A 27,484-nucleotide genomic window follows, 5' to 3' on the forward strand; every position below is an offset into this window, starting at 1 on the left:
TGTCTATTATCTCTAACCCTTCCAACAACTCCATCAGGCTCAGAGAGGCTTTATAACATATCCTAGACCACACAACCAGATACTGGCAAAGACATAACAGAAACCCAAATTTGTCTTCTTAGCTCAAGACTTTACCTACTTATAAGTGCTTCCCATTAAGAAAATATAGCCAATAGAATTTCCCAAAATTGATAAACAATGTGTAGCTTAGCCATTTTTGAGCAAGTTATTTAACCTCAAGCTCCAATTTTCTCATTTGTTAAAAAAGAGTAAAAGTACCCTCCTTAAGGAGTTGCTGGAGGATTAGTGGAGCTAATGACTGTAGAATTTAGCGTGGCCCTTGCACATAGTAGATGCTCAGTAAATGTTAACTTGTAACATCTGTTGTTCAAATTCCATTGGCTCTTACTGGTATCTGCTCTTGTAGGCTTCCCAATTCCTGTCAAATCTTCCTTGAGTATTTCAGCTCACATGTGTTCACAATTCAGTCCACTAGCCACAACTGCCTCATGGCACCCACAGTACTCTTCCTCTCCATTGTTGCTGGCTCCCAACACAACCCACACACATACATACATACACATTTCCCACCCCTCATAAAACAGCCCCTTATGTTCCAGGAATCCCCAGGACCTAGCCAGGGGTCATTATCTGACACTGGCACCAGGCCATCCTTTTTCCTTTCTTCCTCCTCTGAGCAGACCCTTTCAATCCAAGCAAATCAGTTCATGCTAATAAATGCTTGCAGGTTACCAGGCCCACCAGCTCATCAGAAATGCCCAAAGCATCTGAATCCAGACTAAAACCCAACTTAGACACAAGAGTAGGCACAATAGAATTTGTCATCAATTAAATTCCAGCTAAGTGCTGCTCTGGAACATGTGTTTATTTCAAATGCCAACATCTCCCTATCCTATCATTTTCCATTTCGATTTTAGTAACTTCTATTTTATTTTTTCTGTGGATACTTATTTTTAAACAGTAATTTATTAAAACACTATTAAAATGCTCATAAAATTCTTTCTAATTAGTCTAATTCCACCCCTCTAATAGGATTATTTTTACTTTAGGAAAATAATCCTCCCAAACTTTGTCAGTGTTCATACGTTAGACAGAAAGATATAAAACATACATACATACAATAATGAAATATATACAAAATCTCATTACTTTCCAATACTTACATTGAATTTTCACTAATTCTGACTATTCCTCCCTCTCTGCCCACTCATTTTCAAAAACATCAAAGTTCCCAATAAATTTGCAATCATCAGCTCACAAAACCTAACACAATATTTAAGCCAAAGACATTTTAATGCTATTTTCTATTTCTGCCTTACTCATTGCTCCTCCTTGTTGGTAAACAACCTCATCCCCTTCTCTGTGACAACTATCAGTTTATTCTCTGTATTTATACATCTGATTCTGCTTGTTTATTCATTCGTTTTGTTTTTTAGGTTCCACATGCGTGAAATAATATGGTATTTGCCTCTCTCAGACTGACTTGTTTCACTTACCTTTAATGTCCTCTAGATTTACCCATGCTGTTGCAAATGGCAAGATCTCATCCTTTTTTAAGGCTCTGTAATATTCCATTCATATATACTACATCTTATTTATCCATTGGTCTATCAGTGGATACTTAGGCTGTTTCCACATCTTGGTTATTACAAATAAAAGTGCAATAAACATAGTCTTTTCAAATTAGTCTTGTGGGTTTTTTCCACAAGTAGTGGAATACCCAGTAGTGGAACTACTGGATCATACATTATTTCTATTTTTAATTTTTTGAGGAACCTCTAATTGCTATACCAATTTATATTACCACCAATAGTGCACGAGATTTCCTTTTTTCCACATCTTCACCAATACTTGTTATTTCTTGTCCTTTTTATTTTGGCCATTCTGACATGTGTCAGGTGATATCTCATTGTGGTTTTGATTTGCATTTCCCTGAATGATGAGTGATGTTTAGCAACTTTTCATGTCTGTTAGCCACCTGTAGGTCTTCTTTGGAAAAATGTCTCATTTTTTAATCAGATTGTTTTGTTGTTGTTGAGTTGTAGAAATTCTTTATACATTTTGGATACTAACACCTTTTTTGATCTATTATTTGCAAATATCTCCTCCTACTCAGTAGGTTGCTTTTTGTTTTGTTGATGGTTTCCTTTGATGTGCAAAGCTTTTTTTTTTTTTTTTTTTTTTGGTTTACTTATTTATCTTGAGAGAGGGAGAGAGAGCATGCAAGTGGGGAGGGGGCAGAGGGAGAGAGGGCAAGAAAGAGAATCCCAAGCAGGCTCCACACCACCAGTGCACAGCACGATGTGGCACTTGAACTCATGGACTGCAAGATCATGACCTGAGCTGAAGTTGGACACTTAACCAACTGAGCCACCCAGGCACTCCAAAAGCTTTTTTTTTTTTTATTTTTATTTCTTTTTATTTATTTTTCTGTTTTTTTATTTTTGAGAAAGAGAGAGAGGGAGCACACATGAGCAAGTGAGCAGGGGAGGGGAAGAGAGAGAGGGAGACAGAATCTGAAGCAGGCTCCAGGCTCTGAGCTGTCAGCAGAGAGCCCAAAGCAGGGCTTGAATTCACGAACCGTGAGATCATGACCTGAGCCGAGGTCAGACGCCTAACCGACTGCGCCACCCAGGAGCCCCTCAAAAGCTTTTTATTTTGATGTAATCCCAGTAGTTTATTTTTGCTTTTGTTTCCTTTACCTTAAGAGACATATCTAGAAAAATGCTGCTACAGCCAAAGTCAAAGAAATTACCACCTATATTCTCTTCTAGGATGTTTTATGGTTTCAGCTCTCACATTTAGGTCTTTAATCCATTTTTAGTTTATTTTTGTGTATGGTGTTAGAAAGTGGTCCAGTTTCATTCTTTTGCAGGTGACTGCCCAATTTCCAAAAACCATTTATAAGAGACTATCTTTTCCCCATTGTATATTCTTGCCTCCTTTGTCCTAGATTAATTGACCATATAAGCATGGGTTTATTTCTGGGCTCTCTATTCTGTTCCATTGATCTATGTGTTTATTTTTGTGTCAAAATTGTGTTTATTTTAAATTTGAAAAAAACAAATTGTGGAAACCTACTCTCTTATCTTTTGGGGAAAAATTCCAAACTGGCTTCTCCTGGGTTGATCTTAATAAATGTTCTGCTTTCCATACATGGGAGGGCAGGTGCTGGGAATTGTTTTTCCAGCCACGGTGACAGATTTGCAGTGGTTATTCACATCCTATCACCTGTTCCAAGGTCAGGTCAAGAGAACAGTTTTACTATGACTGGCCAGGTTAGAGTACAGCTTGAGGCCAGGAAACCATGGAAAACAGACCAATCAATAAGGAGAGTGAACTTTTGATCTTTCTCAACAGGACCCCTGGTCTTAGACTTGCACCTCTGCCATATGGCCACACTCTGTGGTTGGCAGTCAATTCAAACATGATGACCAAAACTTCAGGCCTAACCAACTGAGCTTCCTCACTGCTATTTTGTTCAAATGGATTTCAAAGTGTTTTCAATTCTTACATGCCCTTGGCATACACAGAAAAAAAAAATGTCCATACAAATGAAGTCTCTGAAAAGCACTACATATCAATTCCTGAAATTAAAATGTGAATTTATCTCTTAACAGTTATCCATAGGAGAAATAAAACAATAGGCATTTAAGGGAAACTATTGCTGGCAGGTTGAGCTCCCTGGGAAACAGAATCAGAGATGGAGAAATGCATGCAAGAGGTTTATTGGGGAAGGATCTGGGCATCAACACCTGTGTGGAAACAAAAGCTGCCAGTTCAGGCAAAAGCAGAAAATAAGCTGCAATACAATTACAGCAAAGACCTCAGTTAATCTCATGGGGAGCTCTGGAGCTGGGACGGCTCTACAGCTCTACAGAAATGTCCCAAAATAAGGCAATGAGGCTAAAACTTTCTACCCCCACATCAGCCAGTCATGGGATTCTAGCTGCTCCTAGGAAAAGGTCATGATCTTGAAATACATGGCTCCTCTTCACCAGGGTTGGGGGAGCATGAGAACACGGGTGTGAGCTGTTAGCCAGTCCCAACTCCAGCTGCAGTCCTGATGTGGGCCATCTGGGCAGCGCACTAGAGTGACACACTCTAGTGCCTACCATAAGTGTGAACTACATATTCTTTCATTCTCACCAGGAAAATGTCTATGTAGACCCAGGAAGTAAAGGCTACTTCCTAAACAAAGAGCAGACTAGTAAAAAAAAGAAAGAAAACAAATCATGGGCCATGGAACTTTTTACCAGAGGTAAGATTTCATGACACTGACAAGACAATGCAGCATCTTATATTCAGCACAAGACTGATCCCAGGTTTTCCTCTGCCCCAAATTGAAAACAGCCCAGCATTGAACCTCATGCAAGTTACCCACTCTTCTCAGCCCCTTACCCAGCATTTGACAATACCTTCACAAATGCCAATGGCTGCAAAATGAACTGCATTTCATATAAAAGAGCCTACTACACTTACTCCATGGGACTCCTGCAATTAGTTTTTATATGAATGCCAACAGACAGAATGAACAGAGGAAGAAAAATCTTATATGGAAATCTTTATGACAGATAAATGGTCTATTATTGGGTATGTCCTTTCCGCAGAGCTCAAAGGTCAAATTGTTGTTTTGATCATGCAATCTTCACGCTTTTTGTATGCCACAGACTCCCCAGAAGGATTATCCAATGGGAGAAAGAAATGATTAGGACCTGGAAGAACTTCTGCATCTCATACTGAATGCTTAAAAAAACAAAACAAAACAAAACAAAACAAAACAAAAACATGTGTCTCTTCATTTAAAACGAGGAAAGTCAGTCTTCTACTCAGTTATGGTATATTCATTTTAAATGATGTTTTAAAAAACACACAGTATAAATTTGGAGGGTGAGGGTGGGGAAAAAGGAGCAGGCCTCGCTTCTCATAAGCAGTTTCCAAAAGTAGACAGATAAAATGTTGACCTGTCTAATGTCCACCCCAGGATAATGGCTTCAGAGGAAGCCCTGGGGAAAGCAAGTTCTGTATGTATATCTGTCTTTCTGTTGTGACATCAATGGTCAAACCCTAGAAAGGGGGCTAGACAGCAGAAACTATTTGAGGTGTTTTCTCAAATTCTGTGACTCACTTATCCATCCAGCCCCCAGTTAATCTGGCCACACTTCTAAGTCTAAATCTCCAGGGAAATTTTTTAAAAACAAATAAATAAAATGCAGATGAAACTCAAAGGTAGGGGCGGCCAACCCACTCAGCAGATAATCAAGGTACCATCAGGGCCCTGCATTTCTTTTTTCCTTAGGTGCAAGTGTAAATATTCTTGTCCCTTGCTCTGTGGGCTGAAAACAGCCAGGCTCTTCTGGCCTTCCAACCAATTTCTTCCAGAGGCTCCATGTGATCCCTTGCCTGTAGTCCCAGCTGTCTGCCTTCCTGAGGTAAACACATTCCTAAAAGGTTATATGTGAATGCGGTGTTTGTAGAACAAATAATACTTTTCCACTGACTTTCATTCTGATCTGAAAAACACTGATCCATAGTGTTTTTATCATCGCTTCTAATCTCTCATGACAAGTGAGTCACTTGTAAAGTGGAGAATTCTTTTTAAAGTAAGCGATCACCCCACCTATTTTGTTTTCATCAAAAGAGGCATCTCAGAATGGCTTTCCCCTTGCTGTCTCAAAGGAGTCCAAACCCAAACTCACTTCCTTGCCTATAGCTGCCAGCCCCGATTATGCAAACCTCATTCTCTACTTTGCTTAGGGCCCCACTGTGGCCCTATCAGTTTGCTAGGACTGCCAGAATAACGCAGACTGTGTGGCTTAAACAACAGAAATGTATTATCTCACAATTCTGGAAGCTAGACATCCAAGATCAAGGTGTAGGCAGGACCGGAGTCTTTGGAAGCCTCTCTCTGTCACTTACAGATGGTCATCTTCCCCCATGTCTTCACATGGTCTTCCTTCTATGCCTCTCTATATCTAAATTTCTTACAAGGACACCAGTCAAATTGGATTAGGGCCCACCCACATGACCTCATTTTACCTTAATCACCTCTTTAAATACAGTCACATCCTAAGGTTAGGCATTCAACATATGAATTCTGGTGGAACACAGTTTAGCCCATAACATTGGCTAAATAAAAAATATTTTTGAATATCCTTCTGCATAAGAAGGGAGATGGGAAAGATCATTTACAAATATCTTCCAAAGTTAAGAATTACTCAGTAAAAAGTTAGTTTTTTGTGGGCATCTCATCCCTTCCCTTCTCTGGATAACCATAATGCAGGGGTTCCCAAACTGAAGGGTGCAGCAGAATCACCTGGAGTGCCAGGTGAATACAGATCACCTGCCCCACCCCCAGAGTTTCTGGTCTACAGGGCCTGAGGTGACCCCGAGAATTTGCATTTCTAAGAGGGGGTGCTGTGGTCCACACGTAGAGAACCACCGTAGGACGGCCATGTAATTACGGATATTATCTTACATCTCCCCTCCCCATGTAGCCTTGCATTGTCTCTTGTGCACCTTCAAGGACACTGGTAGTCTACTAAGTGGAAGCCTGACCATTGTCCTTATTTCAGAGAGGAGGCAACTCTGGCTCAACGTGGTTCCAGGCTTGCTCAATGTTGCACCGTTAATTAATGGCAGAGCCATCTGTTGGTCTTGTTCTCTCCACCAGCCCGCAACCATCAGGATCAGGGAGGAAACAGATAATGGATTTTACCCAGTATGTAAAAATATCACCACTAAGAATGATAATGGCTATTCTCTGCTACGTGTTCATTATTTTCCAGTCGCTGTTGTGTTTCACTTGTATTATGTAATTTAATTCACTCAACCACAAGAAGTAGGTACTATTATTAATGCCCACTTTACAGATAAGGAAACTGAGGCTCGAGGAGGTTAAGAAACATATCTAAAGTCATATAACAAATAAGCAGTGGAGCCAGATGAGTCTGATTGTGGAGCCTATGTCCTTAAACACTACTCTTGAAGAAGGGGAATCAACAGCCTTTTCTAAATTTTTTTTTAATGTTCATTTACTTTTGAGAGAGAGAGAAACAGAGCATGAGTGGGGAGGGGCAGAGAGAGAGGGAGACACAGAATCCAAAGCAGCCTCCCCGCTCTGAGCTGTTAGCTTAGAGACTGACAGGGGCTGGAACTCACAAACCACAAGATCATGACCTGAGCCAAAGTCGGATGCTTAACCGACTGAGCCACCCAGGCGCCCCTCAACAGCCTTTTCTAAACTCTCATTGCCCTTTGATTCCTGATAATCTGGGCTTTGGTCATGGGCTTTGTGATGAGAATGGGGATTTGCAGAGAGTGAGCAGCTAACCCGGTGTCAAAGCTAGTGGTGGAGGAAGGCACCTGGGCTGCCCAGGTAAATGATGGATGGGAGCCAGGGGACACAGAAGGTCTGGAAACTTCCTTGTCTCACACAGCGCCAACCAGGTGGGTAAGTTTTGTTCCAGTTTTAATGAATCAAGTTTCCCTTGCTTCCGAATACTTGCTTCATATTAGCCCCTTCTTCCTTGTGTGTGTCTAGTATGCCTTTTTCCATAAGCCGTTTTCCTTTACCGACTACTCCCAGTTCTTTTAAAGTTTCTGAGGGATGAGGGTGTTGAGAGCTACAAGGGCTACAGGCACAGTTCACCTGTAGTGGGTTTTCTTCATTTCTCTCCTTCCCTCCCCACAAGAGACACCCAAGAGCTCTTTGTGTTCAGCTAATAGATAACCCCAGGCTTTGTGGGTGGCCTCCAAGGTAAACACTTCTATTTGGTTCCCATGACATATCCCTTTTAGGTCATCTACCAACTTCAGATTCTATGCGTCTGTGACTCACGTGCACATGGCATTCCCATATCTGCTCTCTTGGCTGCCCACATCCTACCGAAAGCTTCATTTGGCACAGATAAAGGGCTAATTTAATAAGAGGAAACATTTTCTGGTGCCCCCTCTGAGCTAGGAGTTGTACTAGTGATTTATAGATGCTGTTCCACCCCTCCCTCCCAGCACATCCATGAGACTGGTATCATCCCACTTTACAGAAGAGCAAGGACAGGGGTTACCTGACCTGCCCAGGCTGCAGAGCCTCTCTATGGCAGCAACATGATGCACACCTGGGGCTTCACCACTCTGACACCCATCTCTTTCCTCTATTTACCTTAAAGAGAAGTGGCTTCACCAGACACTGCAAAGGTGACTCTGACCCCCACCCCTATTCCTCTTGGGCACTTTGGCAGTTTCAGTATATTCTGCGGTCCCTCTTCTGGGCGGAAAGGAAAACCCAAATCTTCAAGGACTTTACAATACCAGGCATCATTCAACTCCTTCCACTTCGACAATTGCTTACTATCTATCTACTCAGTGCCTCGCTTTGCACTGGTATCAATAGCACTAGGGACCACGGTCCCCCAAATTTCATATATTGAAGCCCTAACCAAAATGAAGATATCTGAAGAGCAGGCCTTTGGGAATACAGGTGTAGATGAAGTCATGAGGGTGGGCCATCATTACGTCATTAGTGGGCTTATAAGAAGAGGAGCTCTCTCTCTTCTTGAGCACATAGGAGCACACAGGAGGAGGGCACATCTGTGAGAAGGCAGACGTCTGCAGGCCAGAGGGGCGCCCTTGTCAAGAAATGAATCTGCGGGCACCCTGATCTGGAGCTTCCTAAACTCCAGAACCATGAGAAATAAATGTTTTGTTTAAGCCACCCAGTCTATGGTATTTTGTTGTAACAGCCCTTGGCTAAAACAAAGGGAGAGTGGAAATGTCGGTTCCCGGGCTGGGTCGTTGTGGAAGATATGAGAGCGGCAGGTGAAGGCAAGTGTGCTACCTCTGGTAAAGACCACTCAATTAAAGTAGCCAATTGTGTCACTTTCTCTGGGGAAGTCACACTTCTCCCAGCTTTTTGCTATTAAAGAGGAAGTTCACAGAAGGGAAATAGTTGCTGACTACTCAGGAGAGCTCTCTCAGAGGGGTTGCAAGACCTTCTGAAATCTCTGTGATGTGTTTGTTTAACAACTAACATAGTGTTTTCTATGTTAATTATAGATTAGAAAGTGAAAGACTGCATCAAAATAAGGAATCAGCTGTTCAGTGTGATGTGTAAGATATCAGAGCCCGTCCCCTAGGTTCAAATCCTACCATTTACCAGCTGTGTCCTTGGGTAGCCTGCCCAATCTCTCTGTGCCAAAGTGTCCTTATCCCTAAAACAGGGATCATAAAAGTATCTACCCTCATGGGCTATCATGAGGATTAAATGAGTTAATACACATAAAGCTTGTAAAACAATGCCTGAGGGCACCTGAGTGGTGGAGTCAGTTGACTATTTCGGCTCAGGTCATGATCCCAGGGTCAGGGGATAGAGCCCCAAGTCAGGCTCCACATTCAGTGTGGAGCCTGCTTAAGGTTCTCTCCTCTCTCTCTCTCTCTCTCTCTCTCTCTCTCTCTCTCTCTCTCCCCACCCCCCTCCCCTACTTGTGCTCTCTCTCAAATTTAAATACATGCATACATACAATGCCTGATACATAGGTAAATCTCAATAAATAATATATAACATATAAATATATATATGCATACAAAGATATGTGCAAAGAATCTTCACAGTTACAGAAACCAAATGAGACAATGCTGTCCTTATTGTACCTATAGTCCCTTGACCCTATTTTCTATGTAATGTGACATAGTTCCCATGTTTGACAATTTGAGTGAGGTAATGTTAGATTAACACCCTTCAGGTGTTATTAACTCCTTGTGTCATGAAATAATCTTTGAAATGAAGGACCTAAAAGGTAGAAAAGCAAGTTTGGGAAATGAGGACTGTTCCTCTTGTTTCTTTTTGCCCGTTCCCTACTGGAGTTTGGCACAAAGAAAGGTAATTCAGTTTCTTGCCAAGTTCCTGCTTCCTTTCAGTGCCCCAGTCAGTGTGGTGGGCCTTGACTATTAGGGATGCATCAAGCCAGACTCTGGCCCCAAGGAGCTCCTGACCTGGCAGGCGGCAACACGGTACCCAGCAACTGTAAGCTGTCTGGACTGGTCCTAGGTGACCTGGGGAGAGATGCATCCCCACGAGGAAAGATCAAAGTGGAGGATCAGGCAAAATCATATTTATATCCTTCTATATCCTTTTTTGACAGAGTACATATTTTCAAGCACATGTCTAACCCATATTCACCCATATTAACTCACTTTAGCTGACAAGAAACCTATGAGAAGATGCCAGTGTTCATCATTAAGTACAATGTAAAATGTAAACTACAAAATGTGATGAAAATATTTAGGTTTAAGTTATAGTTAAAAGACAGAGGAACTGAATTCAGGCACAATACTCTCATCCAAGCTCAGAACTATGAGCGGAAAAAAAAAAAAAGTCAGAATCTCACAAAAATGCCTCAAAGTCTCACTCCACTTTGGAAGCGGATCATGGAAGCCATGAAAGCCAGGACCGTTAAAAATAACAATAATAGGATTATCAGAGAGAATTTTTTGAACATCTACTGTGTTCCAAATTTGCATGTGTTTAATATTTATGCATAGCCTAGTGCTTAGGAAAAGACTTGACTTCTACTGCTTTAATATCTCAGGTCTGCATTTAGTAGCTTTGGAACATTGGGAAAATGACTTAACCTCTCCGTGTCTCAGTTTCCTCATCTGTAAAATGGGGATGCTAATTGTACCTACCTCATAGTGTTGTTGTAGGACTCATTAAGTTAATACATGTAAAACACTCAAAACAGTGCCTAACACTTAGGAAGAGCAATAGAAGTGCTTGTTGTTAATAAAATCTCACAACAGCCTTATTCTTAGTACATAATTTTATACATGAGGAAATAGAGCTTAGATGGCTAAGGGTTAAGTCAATTTGCGCCAGGTGACCCACCCAGAACTTGGCGTGGTAGGGATTCAAACCTAGGTGTGTCAAATTCCAGAGCCTGGGCTCAGAATGAGCCCACAGTGACCTTTACCCCCAATTGTAGCAGAGGAAAGTCAAACACAGGCTGACAAAGGCTGTTGTCTCCTAGTGCACAGTAAGCCCAAACAAGGCCACTGCCCCGGGCATGCAACTCTCTCTGACCTTTGCCCACTTAAAGAGCCAATCCCAAGGCAGCCCAGAGTAAAGGGGCAAGACAAAGGCCTTTTGGTTGTGAGAGCAATGGAAAGGGGTTAAAGCAACTTACCTGGTGGAGGGTGGAGGTGTTGTTTATCACTAAGAATCAATGCTAAAGGCTACTACAGTCAAGAACCAGAGCCCCCCTGGGGCACCTGGGTGGCTCAGTTGGTTGAGTGCCTGACTTCAGCTCAGGTCATGATGTCACCCTTGCTGGGTTCTAGCCCTGTGTTAGGCTCTGTGCTGCTGACAGCTTAGAGCCTGGAGCCTGCTTCCGATTCTGTGTCTCCCTCTCTCTCTCCCGTCCCCTGCTCACACTTGGTCTCTCTCTCTCTCTCTCAAAAATAACCATTTTTTAAAAAACTTTGGTGGGGGTGGGGGGGACACCTGGGTGGCTCAGTCAGTTAAGTGTCCGACTTCAGCTTAGGTCATGATGTTGTAGCTTGTGAGTTCGAGCCCTGCAATGGGCTCTGTGCTGCTGACAGCTCAGAGCCTGGAGCCTACTTTGGGTTCTGTGTCTCCCTCTCTCTCTGTCCCTGCCCCACATGCTCTGTCTCTCTCTCTCTTTCCCTCTCTCAAAAATAATAAACATTAGAAAAATAATGAAAAAAAAAAAAAAAAAAGAACCAGAGTCCCCCAGCCTTTATAATCAAACAACCTTGGTCACTGCTGGGATCAGAGTTCACTGCAGGTTGGTCAGATGTCCTAGCAACAAACTTCCACAGGCCATAAACATCCCCTTTAGGCTGAAGGAAAGATAAGCCTGGATACCTAGGACACAGTCTCCTTAGGAAGTGAACAAACACAGGAAGATGGATTTAGCACCTGACATTTCCCTCTCTTTGATGTTTGTATTCCATCGCCTCTTAGAAGAGTTAGTAATGTCTTATGAACTCCAAGTACCATCTTCCAAACAACCTTGGATTCTAGCCAAACACCAAAATGGAAGAGACTCTCACATGACACCAATTAAAATATATACACTAGTAGATGAGAGCTTCACTGGTACATTTCCTAGGTGCACAACTTCTGGTCTCATGATGACTTTAAAACAGAACAAAAGTCATTAGGCATATCTTTATCCTTAAATATATCTGGTACCTTTGTTGAAAAAACTCATTCTGCGATTTCATATGCATTTAAAAGTATGTTATTGTAACTTTAACAAATAATAAATTTTAGGTTAAAAAAAAAAAAAACAACTCCCTTGGAAAGCAGTGGGTAGGGAGTAGGAGAGAGGTGCAGCAAACAGAAATAAAACAATTGGTATGAATCACGCTTTCATTAATCCCAAGGAATAGCACTTGGGTGGCCTTGGGCCCACTCAGAGGGACCTCTGTCCATTGTCTGTGACCTTGGGTGGGTTCCATAAGCCACCAGATCTTATCTACAAAATGAAGATAACAATATTAAGTTCTGAGAGCTTTTTGAGGAATAGATGAGATGGTGTATGACAAGTGCCTAATTTTAAGTATAGCCCAGTCTTGGCTTAAAAATGTTACTTTTCTTCCTCCTATACCCCCCTCTTAAATATCCTTCCCCAGGGCTGCGTTAGTTTCCCATCCTTTTATTGTATCCACAGTTGATTTGTTCCTCTTAATTTTTAGCCCTGGAATTTGGAGCAGCCATCAGGTGCTTGGTAAACACTTGTTCATATAGACTTGGTTATGGTATAACTTATATGCTTCCCTTGAGCTCCTGGGGACAGGAACCATATCAGCTAGCATCAGGCATGGTTGTATTACTAAGTGTTGCCTCTCCCATTTTAGAAGGTATACCAACACATCAGTCTTCAGCAGCCAGGCAAGTGACACCAATCAGCTGAATTAAGGTAACAAGAGTAGTAAAGTCTGTGACAAACGGAGTTATCCTCTTGCAGACACTCTGATACAAATAAATAAAACACACTTTTCTAGCCAAACAAAACCATCTGCCCACAGGATCTACCCCCTCTGGCCATAAATTTGCCACCATAAACAGAGCTTCACATTCACAAGTATTTTCTTATACATTATCTCATTTGATATATCAACAACCCTCTGAAGTAAACATTGTTGAGTTCACCTTGCAGGCATCTGACAGAAAGAGAAACTGAGGCTCAAATACAGTGATCTGTCCACATCAAACATAGCTAGTTAGTGGCTGACCAGGGATTTGAATCCATTTTCTGACATCAAACTACAACCCCTACTTCTCTCTACATCCACATACTGTTTGTGATATGCTGCTGTTTTTATGCCCCCATAGTCTTTCTGAAACAAAACCCAAATCCCATCAAAAGGTTAAACCTGTGTCAGATTTACACTCCAATGACCACCATGAGTCATAGTCTACCTAGAACGGAGACAGGTGTCCTTGGAAATGGTACCTTCTTTACAAAAACAGGGACATATTTTACCCAGGCTGTTCATACTGGGAGTTATGGTTAGGGGTGCCAGGCAGAAAGGTGCCAGGAAGAATGGTGAGCAGGCTGATATGAGGAACCGCGCACCTGAACAGCAACAAGGAACCAGGCTCCTTGAATCAATGTGAAGAATCCCCTTTAAAGGAACTTGAATTTGTCAAGAGAGCAAGAAAAACAAGGTAGAATCTTAGCAACCAGAGTAAACAAGCATCTGATGTCTCCAGGCTAGTGTTGTCCAAGGGAAATAAAATGTGATCCACATATACAACTTTATATTTTCGAAGTAGTCACATTAAAAAAGTGGAAAGAAACAAGAGAAAATAATTTGAATATATATTTTGTTTAACTCAATATACCCAAAGTATTATTATTTTAGCATGTAACCAGTATAAAATTATTAAGGAGCTATTTTACATTCATTTTTTCCATAATTTTTGGATATACAATATATATTTTACATTTGCAGCTTGCCTCAGTTGCACTGGCCATATTTCAAGTGCTCAATAGCCATGTGGCTAGTGGCTGCCATATTGGACAGCACATATCTAGACCAAAGAAACTCCTAAAAGTCTCTATTTCTTTCTTTCTTTTTTTTTTTTTTTTTTTTTACTTTTTCATTTGTTTATTTTTTATTCTAGAGAGAGAGCATGCAGTGGGGGAAAGGGACAGAGAGAGAGAGAATCTTTCTTTTTTTTTTTTTTTTTTACTGTTTATTTAGAGGGAGAGAGAGAGACAGAGTATGAGCAGGGGAGGGGCAGAGAACGAGGGAGACACAAAATCCGAAGCAGACTCCAGGCTCTGAGTTGTCAGCACTGAGCCCAACGCAGGGCTCAGACTCACGGACCATGCGATCATGACCTGAGCCAAAGTCAGATGCTTAACCGACTGAGCCACCCAGGTGCCCTGAGAGAGAGAGAGAATCTTAAGCAGACTCCACACTCAGCGTGGACCCCGACATGGAGCTCAATCCCATGACAGTGAGATCATGACCTGAGCCAAAACCAAGAGTTGGACACTCAACAGACTGAGTGACCCAGGTGCCCCAAAAGTCCCTGTTGCTAGTGTAGTGGAAGCAAGTAATGTAGTTGAGGACAAGATCTTACAGCATTCTTCAAAGACACAGACAGCCCTCATTTCTAACCTTGCCAGTTCAATTTTAAAATAAGTCTCTCAGAGCCACCTTCAAACTTTGCCACTATTTGGGGGACAGCTGTGTCAGTTTCCAGCTAGTTGCTCTGTAAAGCCAATCAGAGGTCATTGTGTTTGGCAACCTGTTTTTGCCTTGCAACAGTGCAATCCTCAGCATGTCCCTCTTCAAATACCTATTATTCTGGCTCTTTCTTCAGTATTGCCATGACTGGCAGTGATTAGGGTGACATTTTTTATGTGCCTGAGTTCACAGAGCAATTACATAGTGTGAGCAGCATGGTGATTCAGAGGCTGTATGTAAAGACTAGAATTGCTACATTTGCATGTCTCTGAATAATGAGATTCCTATCTCCATTATATGGCAATGAGGTAGAAATTGATAGCATTATTAACTGTTTACACAGTAAGCACAATTTTCTATTCTCTCTCTCTTTCCCTCCAGCTGGTTTCAAAGATGCTAAAAGCTAGAAGAGGTAACCAGAGGCCATAAAGTTGCCTGCACTGAGTCCCTCAGCAGTTCTACCAAATAGAAGTTTTCCGTAGCAAGAGATTTCCACACCTTGTCAATAAATCTTCTGGCTGCCTCCCAGAAGGGAGTCCACACACAATCCAATCCAACCTCGTGGCTTCATAGAGGAAGATATGGCTGCATAGAGAGGTGAGGTTTGTCCAAGGTCACACAGACAACAGAGAAAGAAGGCTAGAAGACAGAGGACTCCAAAGATAGCCATTCCTCCTCCGATTCTCATCCTCTGGTGCCTGACTGTAGCTTTGGAATAACAGAGTCCCATCTTCCAGTCTAATTACATATTGCACATTCTGGTCACACACCCATTTTTCTGTTGAAGTGATGGAGAAACTGGCTAAAATTATAACTTGATTCCCCAAACACAAAGACCTTTTCAGTCGACTAGAAATGAGCCCTAACTAGGCACTGAATCAACAAACATCAATTTTTGCAGCAATGAAATAAATATATGGGGAGATAGTTATGGTTATGGTGGGTTATAAAACAGAGAAAGGGAGAGCTGTGATTGAGTGTTTATGTGGCTCTGCTCCCAGCAATGAAACATTTTTCTATCAACCATGTGGCAGTGACATTTTTGATATCAAGGGCAAAATCAAGGTAATAATATCCAAAGGGACTCTTTAATAAAATAGGTCATCAGAGTAACAACCCACAAATGCGTACCAGACAGTCCTTCCCTGCAATGTTGTGGTGTGTAAGGGAGAAAAACTCTCTTCAGTTAAATCCTAACACAACAGTGCTGTTGTAGTGGAATAAACAATCGCAGACAGCATGAAGGTTAACTGCCTCTGCGTACGAGGAGACACATGAAGGAAGATCTGTCAAGTGTGTGGTGGCATCAGCTTAATTCTTGTGATACTTAAATGAATTAATAAACAGCTGAAACACTGAATTCCATTAATAAACATTATAGTGAAATGGGTGGCTCAGTCGGTTAAGGGTCTGACTTCGGCTCAGGTCATGATCTCGCTATTCCCGAGTTTGAGCCCTGTGTGGGCTCTGTGCTGACAGCTCAAAGCCTGGAGCCTGCTTTGGATTCTGTGTCTCCCTCTCTCTCTGCCCTTCCCCCACTCATGCTCTGGCTCTCTCTCTCAAAAAAAATAAATAAACATTAAAAAGTACTGAGTGTCTTAAAATAGCTAGAAGGGTCCATTATATGGAACTTACCCCATCAATAATCAAAGGTCTTGTCCTAGGAGTCAAAGCTGAAGGAGCTTCTTGGGTAGCAGAAAGCACAAGAAAATTGGGACATACTGAGTAGTGTGTAAAAGAGGTTGTGAAGACCTTTGCATCTCCACTTAAACTTCACCGTGTTCAGGAGCCTTTCTCTGAACCCAGGGTCTCAATGAATTCCCCCTGTTATAACTTACCATACTTCTATAGGCACTGTTTTGTAACGTATATTCATTACAAGTATGTACTTAAAGCCCATCTTCTCCATGAAGAGTAGCAGGTAGGTGCCTAGTTGCCTAACACAGCTGATTCATTAATTCAAAAGGTACCTACAGAATACCTACTACGAGCTAGGCACCATGCTAAGTGCACAGGTTACACAGGGAACAAAACAATACTGCCCTCCTGTAGCTTACATCCAAATAGGAAGAAATAGACCATAAACAACTAAACAAACAAGCTGATTTTTTATAACAATATGTGCTCTACACAAAGAAAAGGATAATGAGATTGAGAGCAGATGCATGGGAGGCTAGTCTCTTTGAGGATGTGAGATTAAGGAAACCTGAGTATTGGAAAGTTCTGGAGGAGGGCACTCTGGGCAGCCAGAAGACAGGTGGAAAGGCCTTGAGATGGGAATAAGTCTCTATGATTGCAACTGAGTGAGGGGAAGAGGGAGTCAGGATGTAGTTTGGGCAGGATCACATACTTGGCTCTTAGTAAATACTAAATAAACATTTGTTGAATGAATGAATGAATGAATGAATGAATGAATAGGTAAATGTCAGTTATAAGGGCAGGTAATTCCTATTGCCTTATGCAAAAGTGCAGCTAACCAATGTTCATATATTGGAAGAACAAATATTGTTAAAATGTCAATACCACCTAAAGCAATATACACATTCAGTGCAATCTCTATCAAATAAAACCAGCATTTTTCACAGAGTAAGAACAAACAATTCTAAACTTTGTATGGAAGCAAAAAAGACCCCAAATAGCCAAAGTAATGTTGAAAAGCAAAGCAAGGCAGGAGGCATCACAATTCTGGACTTCAAGCTGTATTACAAAGCTGTAGTCACCGAGACAGTATGGTACTGGCACAAAAAAGACACACAGATCAATGGAACAGAATAGAGAACCCAGAAATGGACCCACAATTATTTCATCAACCCATCTTCAACAAAGCAAGAAAGAATAGCCAATGGGAAAAATACAGTCTCTTCAAAAAATGGTGCTGGGAAAACTGGACAGTGACATGCAGAAGAATGAAACTGGACCACTTTCTTATACCATTCACAAAAATTCATTCAAAATGGATGAATGACCTAAATGTGAGACAGAAAACCATCAAAATCCTAGAAGAGAACACAGGCAGTAACTTCCTTGACCTCGGCCCTAGCACCTTCTTACTAGACATGTCTCCAGAGGCAAGGGAAACAAAAGCAAAAATGAACTACTGGGACTTCATCAAGATAAAAAGCTTCTGCACAGTGAAGGAAATAATCAAAACTAAAAGGCAACCTACAGAATGGGAGAAGATACTTGCAGATGACCTATCACATAAAGGGCTAGTATCCAAAATCTCTAAAGAACTTACCAAATTCAACACCAAAAAAATAAATAATCCAGTTAAGAAACGGGCAGAAGAGGGGCACCTTGGGTGGCTCAGTTCGTTAAGTGTATGACTCTTCATTTTGGCTCAGGTCATGATCTCGTGGGTCATGGGATCAAGTCCCACATGGGGCTCAGTGCTGATAGCACGGAGCCTGCTAGGAATTCTCTCTCTCCCTCTCTCTGCCCCTTCCCACCTCTCAAAATAATAAATATTAAAAAAAAAAAAAAAAAGGAAATGGGCAGAAGACACGAACAAACATTTCTTCAAAGAAGACATACAAATGGCTAAGAGATATGTGAAAAAATGCTCAACGTCACTCATCATCAGGGAAATACAAATCAAAAACACAATGAGATACCACCCCACTCCTGTCAGAATGGCTAAAATTAACAACTCAGGAAACAACAGCTGTTGTCAGGATGCAGGAGGGAATGCAAACTGGTGCAATCACTCTGGAAAACAGTATGGAGGTTCCTCAAAGAGTTAAAAATAGAACTACCTTAGGATCCAGCAATTGCACTACTAGGTTTTTATCCAAAGGACACAAAATTAGTGATTTAAAGGGACACATGCACCCCAATGTTTATAGTAGCACTATCAACAATAGCCAAATTGGAAAAAGCCCAAATATGTCTACTGATTGATCAATGGATAAAGAAGAGGTGAGATATTACTCAGCAGTCAAAAAGTATAAAATCTTGCCATTTGCAACAACATGGATGGAACTAGAGTGTATTATGCTAAGCAAAATAAGTCAGCCAGAGAAAGACAAATACTATATGATTTCACTCATATGAAATATAAGTGGAATTTAAGAGACAAAACAGGTGAACATAGGGGAAAGGAAGGAAAAATAAAATAAGATAAAAACAGAGAGGGAGGCAAACTGTAAGAGACTCTTAACTATAGAGAACAAACTGAGGGTTACTGAAGGGGAGGTCGTGGGGATGGGATGGGCTAAATGGGTGATGGACATTAAGGAGGGCACTTGTTGTGATGAGCACTGGGTGTTGTATGCACATGATGAATCACCAAATTCTACTCCTGAAACCAATACTACACGGCATGTTAACTAACGTGAATTTAAATAAAAACTTGGGAGGAAAAAAAAAGTGCAGATTAATCAGTATACAAAGGTAGGGACTAGAAATTTGAAACTTCAAGAAAAACACAGAGGGTAAATAAGATGAGGGCTGTGGACTCACAGAATAGATAAATGAGATGTTCGTGGCAACGTATAATAAACTCCAAAGTGCTGCAAAGGAATATGGGGACAAGCAAGTTAATTGCAGGCTGACATCATATGGGGTAGGTTCCTGAAAGCAGGAAGTTAGCTGGGGTTAGAATCATACACATTAGGTGGAATGAACAGGGAAGGGAGGGCAACACAGGAAAATCAGTCTTATCGTGTTATCCCAAAGGAACAACCACATTTTTTTTCTGGGACATGGTGTCAGTTCATACTATGCTTTGTTACACAGGCAGTGGGGACAATTACATACATGGAATAGACAAGCTGGCATCACTTCATTACTTTAGGCTCAGGTTGCCCCCTTGGAATTCACAGGCTTCAGCTTGAGTGGGAAATTAACTATCTTCAATGTACAGTGAAGCTGATAAGAGCCGTGGATCTAGAACGTATGTTTTAATTCTCTCGTTTTCCAGAACCTCACTAGCCTGCTATTCTTGTTGTTGTGGCTTAGTTCCGTTTTAGCACTTTGTTAATTAAACCCTTTTGGAAGTTGTCCAGGATAATCCAACATCATAAAATCTGTAATAGATGAGTCACAGTGCCACCACCCAACCAATAGGACTAAGCCAGAAGCTAGGTGCCATCCTTTACTCCACCCTTGCTGCCATTACCCCCACCTTGTATCTAATCCACGAGGTCCCATAAATACCCCTCTCAACTCTCAAAGCTATTCTCCTGCCCCTTCCTCACCACCACTACCTTATGCAGCCCTTTGTCATCTCTTGCCTGAACCCCACCTGCTTCCAACTCTTTCTAAACATTCCTCTCCACTCCCCACCACCTCTGAGTGACTGCTCACATATTCACCATTATACATATACACACCCTTCATGATTTGCCTTCTTTCCCCTTCCCATCTCCCTCCATGCCTCCCAAACATCCTGAGTTTAAGAAAACCAAGCTGTTTACAGTTTTCCCAAAGCCCCATGCTGTTGGAAGTCTCTATGCCTTTGTGCTTACAGGTCTCTCTGCCTAGAATGCCCCCACCCAACCCTGTATAGATGACTCTGATTCATCCTTTAAGACTTAGCTCAAATATCACCTATTCTGTGAAGCTTTCTCTGATCCCTTTGTATTATTCAGGGTTCTCCAGAGAAACAGAAGCAATGGGATGTGAATATAGGGGTAAAGAGATTAATTTTAAGGAAGGAGTTCATGCAATTGTGGAAGCTGGCAAACTCAAAACATGTAGGATTGGCTGGCAGGCTACAGATGTAGGGAAGGGCAGGTGCCATAGTTCAAGTCCAAAGGCTATTAGGCTGGAGACCCGGGAAGAGCCAATGTTACAATTTGGGATAAAGGTCATCTGCTGCAAAATTCCTTTTTGCTTGGAAAAAGTCAGCCAGTCTTTTGTTCTATTGACACCTTCAACTGATTGGATGAGGCCCACCCACATTATGGAGAGCAATCTGCTTTACTCAAAAGTCCACGAATCTCATCTAATTTAATGATTTAAATGCTAATCTCATCTAAAATCCCCTCACTGAAACCCCCAGAATAATATTTGACCATGTATCTGGGCACCATGGCAGAGGCAAATGGACATATAAAATTAACCATCACAACCATGAACAAGATTAGAATTTTTCCTTCTCTGATCCTGTAGCATCTCAAACAGAACTCTATGCTAGCATTTACTGTTTTGCTTCAATTATTAGTAAACACAACCATCTCACCCCTCATGGGTAGGAACCATGTACTAGTAATATTTATATCCCATTCTTATTACAGCATCAGTAAATACTTGTGAAAGTAATTGACTGAGTTCATTAACTGCTTTTATATTGTTAGGACAATACTATACAAGCCTAGTTCTTACAGCAATCACCAGATCAGGGAATTATTGTTAGCTTTCCATGAAAGGAAATAAGAAGTGCAAACAAGTCATTAACCCAACTTCCCACCAAGAAACCACAAATTCCAAGGTTCACTTGAAACCTTTGTCCCTTTATTAACAAGGCACAAAGGATGCCCTCGCTTCCTTCAGCTTTCTTGAGTAGTGGACATTTGGCCATGAAGATGACTCTATCCAGACAATCCCAGCTCTCACAGCCACTGACCAACAGGAAGTTCCCTACAGCAGTCTGGACTTGTATACTACTCCATGACTCACCTGCTCATAAATGTCCTAGGTTCTTGGCTCAGAGCATTTGTGGCATAATAACAGTCAAGAGACCATAATTCTAAGCATGTGTCATAAAGCAATTAGAACAAATTCTTACCATTATTTTGAAACCCAGGATGCAAGGTATGAAAGACAAGAAATCTTCAACAGCCAAAAACAATGTCATTTTATTCTAGAACAAAGAGGTCCTAGGATTTGGTGAGATGGGCTTCACAATAAGGATTTTGTTAATAGCTACACTTTTGTGAGGATGTATTATGTTGTAGGCATTCCTCCAGAGCAGTTTATATGCATAATCGTATTTCATACTCACAAAATCCCTCTGAGGTAGGTACTATTTTAGCTGCATTTTACAGATGAGGGAGGGCACTGAAACACAGAGATTAGGTAATGAGGTTAAGAAGCTCTAAGGCCCACAGTCACAATACAGCCTCCTTGGAGAACTTCAGAATCGTAGAAGCAGACCAAGAGTAAATAAGGAGCTCTCGGAATATGCTCCTTTTTCTATCATATCTCAAGAGGTCTTTAGGACCTGCACCCCCACACCCCACCCATCATCCCCACCCCACCTACTCTTGCAGCCTCCCCTATGTTCCCTCCTTATCTGCATGCTACACTTCAGCCAAAGTGAATGTGTTTTGGTCCCATCAACATCTCTTGCCTGCAAGCCATATACGTGGTATTTCCTTCACCAGGACACCCCCACCCCCATCCCCACCCCCATCCATCTTCTCCTGAATCCTATTTATTTTCAGGTCTCAGCCTTGCCCTCATGCCTCTTCGGAAAGCTCTCCTGACCACTCTGCCTGACTTGGGTGCCCTTCTCCCTGTAGGCTCCTATGATCCACTCTGACGTTCTCTATTACAGACCTTATCAGACTGTATGGTAATCACTTGTTTAATGGCCTGTCTCCTAACTGTGGCCTCCATGTGATCATTATTAAATCACCTAGCACATGCTTGACATATGGTAGACATTTAATAAACATTTGGTGGAAGGAGGAATATAAAAGTGAATGAATTAAATTAATAATAATCATTTATAATTTGCTTCTAAACAGGACACTTTTAAGACACTGTCAAAATAATCTGTAAGATTTCATCAAAAATTGGTGCCCTCATGACATCTTCTCCCCGGCAATTTAAAAAACCCCTAAATTTCTCTAGCTAAGAAAAGAGGCTCCAAAAACCAAGCACTAATGACCTCTGAACAGGCCCAAATACCTGTTATCAGAGAGCTGAAGCCTCTAAGAGAGACTCTTTTTTTTTTTATTTTTTTAATATTTTATTTATTTTTGAAACAGAGTATGACAGAGCATGAATGGAGGGGCAGAGAGAGAGGGAGACATAGAATCCTTGGAAATCTCCAGGCTCTGTCAGCTGGCAGAGCCCGACGTGGGGCTCAAACCCACAAACTGTGAGATCATGACCTGAGCTAAAGTTGGACGCTTAACCAACTGAGCCACCCAGGCACCCCAGGTGAGAATCTTGATGCTAATCTAAAGTGAACTTAATCCTGAAGCACTTTTTAAAACTATGTATGGGTGTGGTCTAGCTTTGGGGTTATAAAGATGTTGTCTGTTGTTCATTATTTTTTCATAAGTAATGTTTCATCATTGCTAAACTATGCAAACAAGATTTTCATGATTCCCAAAGAGCACTCCTTTAGTTACAGAACAGGATGTCATTTATGACAACAAATATTGAAGGATATTGTTTCCTCTTGAATATAGACTCTTCTTCTGTCCTGGAACAGAAAGCTGAAAGTCAGAGACATGTGCTTTGTGTAATGTTGCATCCATTCCTCTTTCTGATAGAAAGATGACATCTGAGGTTTCCAATTCTTAACTCTCAAGGAGTCTTTGAAGTCATAAAGTGCGTATATGCACTATTACCAAATAAATGTTATGAGCTGAAGTGTGCACCCCACAAATTCATATGTTGAAGTCCTAACCTCCAGTACCTCAGAATGTGACTTTTTTTGGTGATAGGGCCTTTAAAGAAGTGATTAAGTTAAAATAAGACTGTTAGGGTGTGCCCTAATCCAATGTGACTGATGTTCTTATAAGAAGAGGAAATTTGGACACATAAATGCATATGAACAGAGGAAACGCCATGTGAGGACACAGGAAGAAGGCGGCTATCTGCAACCTAAGGAGAGAGGTCTCAGAAGAAGCCAATTCTGCCCATACCTTGATCTTGGACTTCCAGGCTCCGGAACTGTGAGAAAAGCAATATCTGTTGTTTAAGCCATCCAGTCTGTGGTATTCTGTTATGGCGACCCTAGCAAACAAATACAACCAATTTTATAGCAATATTAGAATCCCAGTGCACGATGTGTTTTATCTGCCATTTTTTTTAATATTTATTTAGTTTTGAGAGAGAGAGAGAGAGTGAGCAGCACAGGGGCAAAGAGAGATGGAGAGAGAGAATCCCAAGCAGGCTCCACACTGTTAGTGCACAGCCCAACGTGGGGGCTCAAACTAAGGGACAATGAGATCATATCAAGAGCCAGACACTTAACTGTGTGGGCCACCCACATGCCCCATGTCTGCCATTTTGACTCAGGATGCTTTGATTCTGCATTTGTAATACAAATATTATAATTGAGTAGTACTAATATTTATTCATTTTGGTTAAGAAATAATTTGGGGGGTGAATGCCATTAAATCCAGTTTATTTCTTAGTCCATTCTCCATGGAGATGGGCTAAACCACTTCCAGGGTTTTTTGTTTTTGTTTTTTTGTTTTGTTTTAATTTTGTTCAGCGCAAGTCATTTTCATTGAATCAATTTTTATCAGTAGTAGATAAAAATGTGTTGAACCACATCCCATCAACAAAGATTTATCAATCAATGTTTTGTTTAAATAAAATGTTATCAATTATAGTCTTTTATAAAGTTTTTGCTATGGCTATTATTTTTACTGAGGTCAATTTTTTCCAGGTCAAATGTTGTTGATAAAATTTGATTCTTTTTGTTAAGTTTTGGAAAAATAACAACCTTATGACGAGCAATGTATAGAATTGTTGAACCACTGTATTATATATCTGAAACTAATATAATACTGTATATAAATTTTAAAAATTAAAAAATGAAGTTTTTCAGTAAAAAAATAATACCTCCATGTTTAATTTTTAAAAATTAGCTTTATTTATATATAATTCATGTACATAAAATTTATAAAGCATATAATTCATTGGGTTTTAGTGTATTTACAGGGTATACTCATAATTACTATCAAATTCCAGAACATTTTCATCATCTCAAAAATACACTCCCCATTCCCGTCTCCATGCCCCTAGCCTCTCGCAACCAGTATCTACTTTCTGTCTCCAAGGATTTGCCTTTTCTGGACATTTTGCATAAATGGAAATCATGCAATATATGACCTTTTGTATCTGGTTTCTTTCACTTAATATTTTCAAGGTTCATCCATCTTAAAGTATGTATTGTTATTCCATTCCTTTTTGTGGCCAAACAATATCCCATTAATATGGATATACCATATTTTGTTTATTCATCATTTAATGGCATTTGGGTAATTTCTACTTTTGGGCTATTATGAATAATGCTGCTCTGAACCTTCATATACAAGTATTTGACTCTCTTGTGTATGCACCTACGAGTGAAATTATTAATCATATGGTAACTCTGGGCTTAACTTTGTGAGGCACTGCCAGACTGTATTCCAAATTGGCTGCATCATCTTACATTCCCATTAGCAATCCATGAGGGTTCTAACCTTCTCTTAATTTTTATTATCATTTACAACGTGCGGTTTTGGCTTTTTAAGCTGTTTTGTGTTTACAGATAGATATTACCAGGAATAGTCATTAGAAAGTACAACAATATAATAGCTTGCATTTATTCCTTAGCAAAATCAAGGAAATTAGATATTCTAGGATATTTCTCTTGTCCAGAATTGGCTTATTGCAAGGATGAGAAAACTATAACCCATAGGCCAAGTCCAGCCTGCTGACTGTTTTTGTGTGACCCACATGCTAAGAATGTCTTTTACACTTACAATAATCAAAAAAAGAATAATCAAAAATAGAATAATCAAAAAAAGAATAATATTTTGTGGTACATAAAAATTATATAGAATCCATATAGCATTGACTATAAATAAAGCTTTATTGGAACATAGCCACATTCATGTATTTACATATCATCCATGACTCCTGGAAAGCTAGCTAGTAGAGGTGACTGAATGAGACAGAGATTGGCCCATGGAGCCTAAAATATTTACTACATGGCCCTTTACAGAAAAAAGTCTACTGTATTGCCAATCCATCTTTATTTTTCAGATCACATGGTGTTATGGGCAGCAACTGTCCAGATAGTTGTCAAAGATAGAGCATATGGCAGCTATCCCAAATGTGGGCCTTAGCCTGTTGCCAGTTGGTGAGCTATCATGATCCATAATAAGATAAGCAGAGGATTGAGAGTAAGCCTTAGACATTTTTAGAAAACTGACAAAGTAAATTTTTATCTATGGGATCTAATACTGTAAAAACGGGCTGCATTTTATATGTCTTTGGGGTTTTTTAATTTCATTTGTCTAGTCATTGCTTTTTTTTTTTGGACTTCATTAAAGTCTGTTCAAAAGTTGAAATTTTAAAAAAAGAAAACTGGTCCTTTAACACATAGCTTGGAACACAGTCAAACAGAGAATCAATGTCTTTAGAATCAAAGGAGTAGACATATTGGGACATAAGCATCCTGAGGGCAGGGTTTCATCTGCTTTGTGTACTTCTCTGTGTCCCAGCACATTCCCAGTGTCTCACACAATGCAATAAGTGCTCAATAAATACTGGAAAACGTACAAATTCAACACAACCCACTCCAATATCACAACGTTTACCATTCTCTTAATTTGTTCTTTTTTCACTTTTCAGAGGCATTATATACAGCACAGAATCTGGAGCCAGGCCTGGGTTGAGATCCCGGCCTCACCTTTACTAGCCAGGCTACCTTGGGCAAGTTATCCAACCTCCCTGTAATTCTTCCTCTGTAAAATGGGGATAATAATAGCGTCAAAAGAGTTATCAGGATAATCATCTGAGTTAATACAGGCAAATTATTTAGAAGGATACCTAGCACCTAGTAAGAACTACACAAATGTTAGCTATTATTATTACTGTACATATATGTAAAGTGTATATGCCTAAGTGGTCACAAAACTTTCTTCTATTAGCTGCCCAAAATGGTACATAGCACACTTTATCTTTTTTAAAGTAAATGCATTTTATATTCTTGCCAAATTACTAGGTTAAGGTCACCAGATACTTCTGGAATCACTTACTATAATCCACAAGCTTAATTTCAAGTATATTAAGTGTAGCCCATGAAACGGTGCAAATACTATGCAGAAGTTTCAATTCTGTCATCTCGCACATGACAACTACCCATCCCCAATCATAAATACACTTTACAAAATACAAAATTTTTTCAGCGTGAATCTTAGGTCTGTGGCAGCCTCTTTTCAGCAGGTCTCCAGGCACTGCGGTAAGAGAGGCTACCCCTAGGAATGACTCTCTCTATAATTATATCTCAGTACAATATTCAGGCTTACTGGAAGAAATACAGCTCAACCAGCTCCACAGAAAAGTCTTGCTCTCCACAAACATTCTTACCATTCCATACTTCCTGCCTCTGGCTCTGTTCCACCTTCAGCCTGCAATAAATCTCTCAGCCTCTGCCTACTAAGAACATAGACATCCTCTAAGACTAGATACTAATACCACTTCTGTGGCAACTTCCCAGATTCCTTGCAGTCAAAACGAATAAAAAATACAAAACTCTATGTTACCATTCTTGTTCAATGCCTGTCTTGTCCACTAAGCTGACTCCAGAGCATCTACCAAAGTGCCTTGTACATAGTGAGTGGAAAAAGGAAACCAAATAATTTCCTCTAGGAAATTATTGATCAGACATCAGCAAGCTATTATTTAGTTGTCTGTCTTTCCCCACTATCGAAATTGCACAAGGGCAGGAATCTTAACTGTCTTGCTTATTAGCCAGGGACTGGCACAAGTAGATGCTGAACAAATATTGGTAGAATAAATGGATGAATGAACAAGTGAGGGACCAAGGCAGGGATAA

The 27,484-nt window shown here is 40.6% G+C and overlaps 1 protein-coding gene across 1 annotated transcript in view; it reads right to left on the bottom strand.

Moving 5' to 3' along the window:
* Window positions 1–27,484, bottom strand: part of EEA1 (early endosome antigen 1) — a 492,836-nt gene that overhangs the window by 413,773 nt on the left and 51,579 nt on the right. Inside the window, exon 2 of the mRNA XM_053226593.1 lies at window positions 23,571–23,661. The gene's annotated coding sequence lies outside the window, so the exon portion shown is untranslated. The remainder of the gene's footprint in view (window positions 1–23,570; window positions 23,662–27,484) is intronic.

This window comes from Acinonyx jubatus, chromosome B4 (assembly GCF_027475565.1).
Source record: "Acinonyx jubatus isolate Ajub_Pintada_27869175 chromosome B4, VMU_Ajub_asm_v1.0, whole genome shotgun sequence".
NCBI classification, from domain to species: Eukaryota; Metazoa; Chordata; class Mammalia; order Carnivora; family Felidae; genus Acinonyx; species Acinonyx jubatus.